Genomic DNA, 8,353 nt, shown 5'->3' with positions numbered 1-8,353 from the left:
AGGGAGAGCGAGTTGCGTACGGCTCACTTTAATTATTCCTTGAAGGGAAGTTGATTCGTATTAGGACACAGGGAAGTGTTTAGTACAGTATCTACAAAGCTATAGCAGGAAAAGCACAGGTGTAATTCATAACATTGATTGTGGTGTATTCCATTTTTGAGCTCCGGTGAGTTCCTTGATATTACACTGTCATTGAATTATTATTATTATGAATTATTTTGGCTTGTTACAACAGGAGGAGCACAGGTGTAAAATGATTAAAAACAAATCAACAGTTAATTCCATTTAGCTTCTTCAGTTTTAAGGTCCTGGAGTCGCTCATGCTGGCTCACAAAATATCATGCTTTGAAGGACTTGTGCACGATCTGCCTCGTATTGGTGCTGTGAGGAATTCAGGGAGCCAGAATATCTCTCGCTCTCTCTGTACAGAACAATTAAACAGGAGTGTGGGGAGGCAGTGCTGGCAATGCAAGAGTAGCTTTGGGCCCCAAGAATAATGACCACCTTTCACCTCACATCACAGCGCCATGGACCGCCGCTATGTTCTCTGCATTGAGCGAAAGAAATGCACCACGAGGCCTACAGGAATGAGATTTTAGCATATTACGGTTAAAAGGCCGCATGCAGGTTCGTTGTGCTTTGTTGAGGGTTCAGTCTGTGATCTGTGTGCAGCCCCCTTTTCCCATCACCGCCAATCCAATTCCACATAGTTGACATTCCACTTGCATGTAGTTGAGTGTACACGGTCTGCATTCAAAATGCAGACTGTGCACTTTCCACAATGCTGTGACATTCGGCGTGGAAAGGGTGCAGTGTGTCTCTCGGCCTTTTAATAGTGCACATTTTCAGTTTGTTGTTGTCGAGTGCATGCACTCTCGCTCTGCAGAAGTCTCGAGAGTTACTCCAAATGAGACGGTCAAATTGAAACCGATCTCTTCATCCTCCCACTCGTGCTCTTATTATTTCCCCGACCGAAAGCAAACGCATGCCGGAGCGAAAGAGCAGGCGGGCGAAAATGAAGAAACGACGTCAGTGACGGAACTTGCTGCAACTTCAAGAGCAGAGGTACCCCAGTTTGCCCTCGTGTGAGCACGGTGCACATCACACGCATGGTGGGCGGTAGGTGTGTGCGCACGGTTTCCTCAACCATGAAGCAACGGTGCACATGGCTCATTGCTGCAATGAGGGTGTGATGTTCCTTCCTTTAATATACCCTGATTATACAATGGAACGTGAGTCACTTCTCACGGAGCCCTGTGTTCCTCCTCTCCATCTGTCTAGCTGTCTCTCTCGTCCTCTTATCACTGGCCAGACATGCACCAGTCCATGTAGCAGGCCTCGCACTGTAACATGTGGAGATCAGGGTGAAAACAAAACCGAGGAAGTGGGAAACTCTTTTTGGCATATACCACAGGGTTGACCTCCAATCAGCTGAAACTATATGTAAAAACCTCTGACAGACCACAGGTATACATTTGACACCGATTCGACAAGAAATTCAATCCGTCTAACGCCATTGCAGCGACGGATGCTTTGTAAATTCAGTCTTGCGGTATTAACAGCACAGATTTGATGGGGACATGCCAGCATGACACCCTGCCAATTCCAGCTCTTCTTTGCCTTCAAAATCAAGTTACTAAGTGGCAAAAAAGAAAGCGAGATCAGAGTCAAGTTTTGAAGAGATATTTAATGTTTACTTTTTTAGAGAGCAGTCAAGCTAATAAGCAGCGCTGTACGAACAACAAAAAGGTGAGGTGGATCAGTGTTGTTTAACTAACAAGTACCACACACAGGAACACAGCTGTCAGTAAAACCGGGTATTTAAGGGAACTGTTCCTCTAAACGTCTCTCATACCATACGCCTGTCTTATCCTCTAGTCCAGGGGTGTCAAACATACGGCCCGCGGGCCGCATCCGGCCCGCCACGTCATTTTATGTGGCCCGCGAATCCGCCAGCAAAAAATAAATAAAAAATAAAAAAATTATTATTTTTTTTTTTTTTACAAAAATTAAAAGTTAGATGTGAAAATAAAAATATCCCCATGGTCGAAATTATGAGATAGAAAGTCGAAGTGATGAGATAGCATGTTGTCTGTGTGCCGACATTAAAACGATCACAACAGGTGGACAGGAGATGCAACAACCCATAAAGAGGATTTCCAACAAGTGATCGTGCCTTTCTCAACATGCGTACTTCTCTGCACTTGTAAACTCGTGGACTTGTGAAACGTCATCAGTCTCAGCCCAAGTACTGTTCCAATTCAAAGTTCACATCGAGCGGAGATGTTTGAGTATAAAAAAACTTTGAGTTGAGCCATTCGCGCCGCCGGTCTCACCGGGGGCTATTTGTGTTCATTCGCACTGGACGCGTCGGAGAGGGGGCGGGGCTTATCGCCCTGAAAGCCGTTCAACTGTCCGCCATTAACCATGGAAAAAATAACCTCTATTTCTGCTTAGTACGTGTTGTGGAAGTCACAGATATCCCGGGAAACTAAACTAAATATGTTAGGAGTGGTTACATTTACAACCGGCCCTTTGAGGGCGACCGTGATGCTGATGTGGCCCCAGAGTGAAAATGAGTTTGACACCCCTGCTCTAGTCTATTGGATAACCGCAATGACGACTGAAACATTCAGTTGACGGGTCACAAAACGGTGAAATGTGAGCACAGCAGAAGCATCTCTGATGAAAAACATCTGAGCGCCTCATTCGTTCTCTGACCTTTGTTCAGTAATAAATGCATGCAGGCAACAAAACGTTCCTGCAATATATATTATATATATATATATATATAAAAGATTTGCATGAGCAATGTTCAGATAGGCACTTGCCAGCTTGCTGACGCGACTCACCCGGCTGAGGATAACATGATCCTTTCCCAGCCTGATGGTCCCTTAAGCCGTTTAAACTGGCATACCATTGGACAGCCATGACACCACACGCAGCATGGAGCTCAGATTAAATTAGATTGAGGACCGTCTGATTTCATCTGCTTTGCTGGAAAAGGATTTCCACGGGCCAACCCCGGAGCCTCTGCCCTATACGGTCCGCAGAAGCAGTTTGCACCATTTGGAGATGCTTACTTTTCTGATCTAGCTAACTGCTAAGCTCATTAGCTGACGACAAATCAAAATTATTCGAAGTATGTAAACTTTTCAAGACATGTTTCATTCGTACCCTGATTAATGCTCGTATTTTGACGAACAGTATGCGTGCTGTCATTGGCCTGCATTGTACACCAAAACAGCTCATTTGAATTACACACAGCGCCAGAGGCATTCTGAGCAGACATGATTGTCGTCCTTATTCGAACGCTTCAGAGTCACTGCAGCCGACCACAATCACACTTATACATCTTTTAGCGCTCTCAATGCTGAAGGTAACTCTGCAATTTTTTTGACTAGATTTCAAACTTTAGGAAGAAAGACCACTTCCTGCATCTTTTTTATACCCACTTCTTAAAAATGACAACCCACAAATAGGCCTTATGTAAAGATTGCGAGAAGAGCAAATTTGTGCATAAAAGAACGTTCCCCACTATCTTTTACAGCCATTTACGCATCACCTTTCATTATCTTGACCAGCTAAACCAGCCATTTTGAAGATAAATCCCAACTTTGTTGTAAGCATGTTATTGAAATCATATACACACATTAAATACTCATTAACAAGGCCAGAAAAATACACTTCGAGTTGTTTTTTTCCTCTCATCAGTATAACAAACACATAATGTGCCATACCTTTCATATTAGATTCAATGTTATAAGTAGGCTACAATTATCAGATCCATACAAACATTCAGGCTCCCTCATGTGGCTCAAAGGTGTACTGCAGGCGTAAACCTGGAAGTAGAAGAGGATGGAAGAATTGATTTGGCAAGCCTACTGAAACCTCCACCTGCTGGTCCTGACCCCGTCTTTGACAAAGGTTGACCTCGGCCTTCTGACCATGCGAGCCTGCAGCCGTCTGCAGTCTGTTCTGACAAGACATGTTTTGCTTTTAGCTTTGCTCATCATGACCTCAGCAGAAATGTCAAGTGGTGTTGTGGCGTGAAGTTTGTTGTTATTTAATCATTGGATAAAAGAGTGCCCCATCATACTGGTCTCACAGTAAACCGGTATCATCGTGTGGAATCAATGTCATTTTAAGTGTTACATTTCTTTCCCCACTGGGTTTCCCACAGCTGCGCGAACGCATACAAAAACACATTACAGGGAAGGTTCTTTGAAATCCAAGATGCCGTGGAGCTCTTATTTTGAAATGTCTCGACTATATCTTATTTGAATCCCTTTTTACTGGAATCTAGAAGCATATCCATTGCCTTTTTTATATTATTATAAACAATCTGAAAACAGGAATTAAGACAGAGCAGGCCTCCTGTGTACTTCAGCTGCCCTAGAGCGCAGCCAAATGACTTTAGCTTTTTCTAAAAAATGAATTTCCATTGAGGGACAGGCACCCTTCTAACCTTTACTATTTTTTACTGCATACATGCGAGGGGAGGGGGGCAGAGAGGAGAAAGTACTGGTGGGCTTCAGTTCTTTACCAGCACCAGTCCAGCAACCTTTAGAGCAAAAAAAACAACAGATGTTTACATTGCTGGAGATCTTCAAATGAAAAGGTACCCAATTGCCTGAGCACATTTTACTTTTTGGTAAATTGTTCCACCACAGGGATCTAAGCTGGTCCACTCCATGAAATGTCCACCATCAGATACTGTCCTCTGGAGTGTCTTTGTGTGTCTCAGTGGTTTCCAACACCGTCCCAGTCAAGTAGAATGTCCGGTCCGGGAACGATGAAATCCAAACTTTGCCATTCAGTGAGTAAAGTGGCTGCTATCGTAGAGGGTAATGTAAATCAATAGGCCCACACTGGGGACAAGTTGGAGGAACAAAGGGTAGATCAAACTGGAGAGGACTCGAGTGAAGTATGCATCGACAGCACCATCTGCTGGGCAACTCTGCACTGCAAAGAAAAACATGAAGTCTCATTCAGCTTCAAAGTGTCTTCAGCAGTGGTGTATAGTAACGAAGTAGAAATACTTCGTTACTGTACTTAAGTGTTTTTTTTGGATATCTGTACTTTACTATTTATATTTCTGTTGACTTTTACTTCACTACATTTTGCAAATAAAACTGATACTTTGACTCCGATACATTTCCCCTGAAACCTTCGTTACTCGCTACAAAATCAAATCTATCTTTAGAAACAAAATGAATCATGAGAGCAGCGTCGGGGACTGTGGTGGAACACAGACTGCAAGCAAGCAGGTTTGGTGAATCAGTGGTCCTAGCAGCAAGTTAAATCATTGGTTAATCGCGTTAATGCGAACAAGTGCTCTCAAAGCCGCGGTGTGTTGATCCCCAGTGATGCCCAGGATGCTACATGCTATAAGCTAGCGGGCGACTATGAGTAGAACTCCACACAGGACGGGTGGGATGAGGAGAGGTGGACGGGTCAAACAAACACTGGTGTTTCCTCCAGGAGGCCGCAGTTTGTGCCGTGTGTGAAACGAGAAGCCAACGTTGATTTATTTGTGACGTGACTTCCGTACTTAAGCAACGCCACTTCCGTAGATATTTAACGTAAACCACGATCTTTTCCTAAACCTAACGAAGTCGTTTCATCGCCTAAACCTGAGTTGTTTCCTGTGAAGATGGAAGTTTATTTTGAAAATACAGTATGCATGTAACAAGCGGAAACAGACTCATGTTGCTGGACTTTTGCAGGAAAACCGCACGAAAAATGAGGAGTAACTTTTCGTTAGATATCAATAAAACGGGGATGAATTTATATCATTGTATAAAGAGAGTGACATGAGAAGATCAATCTCATGTCTGTAAGTTAAATCAGCTATAATCACTCTTTTAAAGTGATTAGTGACTCGTCTAAAACATTTAAAAAAGGAATAACTTCAATAGAATCATTCTATACACTGTAGCTTCTTTACATTCTAATAGAATTGTCTTTTGAAGATGAACAGGACATTTTTCAGTTTCAAGTAATGACTGTGTTGCTGCTTTAGTATTGATCATGTTTTGATATTTGAGTCATGTTGTGGATGATCAGATGGAGTTATGATGGTAGCAGTCGCCCAACTGCAGATTCATCTTGAGCAAAACCTTTATTGTGTTCAAATCAGCCCATAGGAGTTTACAAGGCAGGTGTCCTTTCTCAAAACACTGACCTGATCATCAAGTGGATATGTTTTGCTGAACACAATATTATGCATTTGTCCTCTACATCCTCTTGTCTAATGAGCAGACTTATAAACGCACTGTTACAACTCCTTCATAGTGTCATATTGCTTTTTGGAGAATTATGATGATAAGTTCATAGTAGATGCAAAAGTATACTTATGTACAATATATTATGTTGAACATTGTTGCTCCTGGATGGATCACAGCAAACCCAATTATGTTCAACACAGCTCCATGTCCTTGGTCATGGTGCCACAGCACTTAAAAGAATAAACTTCATCATTCTCACAATTCTGACCCTTTGCTTTTTTATTAACAGCATTTACTTATACTTTTACTTTCCATACTTAAGTACATTTAATATCAGAAAATTACTTTTGATACTCAAGTACAATAAATATCAGATGCTTTAAGACTTTTACTCAAGTAGTATTCTAATAGGTGACTTTTACTGGAGTCATTTTCCAGTAAGGTATCTTTACTTTTACTCAAGTATGGCTTTTGGGTACTTTATACACCACTGGTCTTTAGTGCAGTTTGTCTTTCAGAAATTCTGGACAGATTAGAAATGTCCTGGTCCTGGTCCTGCCGTGCTTCCCTTCTCTTCAGAGGGCCCAGCGATACGGCCCTGGTCTCCAGCAGGACGGTGTCCGTGGTGGCTTCCAGTGAGGCGAAGGTGCAGGAGGAGAGCTCTGCTCCCGGCAGTGGCACCACCTCCATCCAGGAGCAGAGCTCTCCTCCTCCTGACCGAGCTCTGACTGCAGGGACGAACTCGGGTCTGTCCACGGTGGACCGGTCGCCGCCGGAGGTCCCGCTTGAGTCTCAGCTGAAGGAGTTTCTGGTGAACCTCCAGGATTTGTCTGATTTTGCACGGATGAAGAGCATTAAGAATAGCTACATAGAACCAATCTTCTCGCTGGTGGTCTCGTCGTCTTATGTATAAGCATCAGTATTAAATTGAGAATGTTTTAATAACAAGTTAAAACTTCCTCAAAGTAACTTGAAGTAAAAGTACCAGCACGGCAATGTAAGAATACTCAAATTGCAAGTAATAGTCCCGTTTTCTAAATCCTTTTTTACAGGAGTATAATCAGCAAACTGTACTTGAAGTATCAAAAGTAAAAGTACTAGCCCGTGACTGTATTAGTACACACATTTGATTCATAATTTTGATGCATCCGTGTGTAAGTAGCATTTTTTGCGGTTGTAGCTGCGTGAGGTGGAGCTACTTTTTATTAACTTCATATACAGTTACTGTGCAACAGAGAGTGTTGCCCGGGAGGCAGCGACCTCTCACCACATCACTTCATGAAGCTCAAGCCCACACGTCCACGGTGGGGTGATGTCATGTGTCAGGGACTCATTGTCATGATCGCAGAGTGCTTCATGGTCTCCCATCTCTACCTTTGCGCAGTCACATCTCCGGAATATGACGTCTGGTTGCATGTTTAAATCAGTGCAGACTGTGGGACCCCCTGGTGGGGGGTGCAAACTTGAAACCATGAGCTAATTTAAATACACACTAGCTACAAATATAAGGACAGTGGTAAGGGGCGTGGCCAATGGTAAGCGCTCCTAAACAAACGATAAAACTCATAGATTCTGGAAATTCTCTGCTGAAGAGATAAAGAGTGATAAACTGCTACTTTGAACCTGTGGTGCTTTCATACCGAACATTACTTAATCCATATAAACACATTTGGTAGTTTTCTTTTATTTAGACAACCCAAATAAAAGGCACATAACATTGCGCATGTTTATGTAATAATTTGACAAACATACATTTAAAAAAAAATGTAGGAATGTTTGACCTTTCTGCTAATCGGAAAGCCTAGCCTCTCGTATATATACAAAATTACCATTGTTAATGTTCTAATACAAAAGATTTATATAAAAAAAAAAAAAAAAAGTTATCTTATCTTCCACATCTATTGTAACTACCATATCCTTGGAACTAAAATAGTTTTGTACAAAGATATACATTCAACTGCTTTCACAAGGGTCCTGGAATTTCCAATTTTTTTTTCTTTTCCTAAAAAATAAAGAGATGTTCAATTCCACCAGAAATGTTCAGTTTATCACATTATTACTGTATCAAATTTGGCAAACAGGCTATCATAGTGTATCTACGTAAAATGCATAAGAACAAAGAA

Source organism: Melanostigma gelatinosum, assembly GCF_949748355.1.
Source record: "Melanostigma gelatinosum genome assembly, chromosome: 14".
NCBI lineage: Eukaryota > Metazoa > Chordata > Actinopteri > Perciformes > Zoarcidae > Melanostigma > Melanostigma gelatinosum.
The sequence above is the reverse complement of the archived record's forward strand: the minus strand, read 5'-3'. Positions refer to the sequence as shown.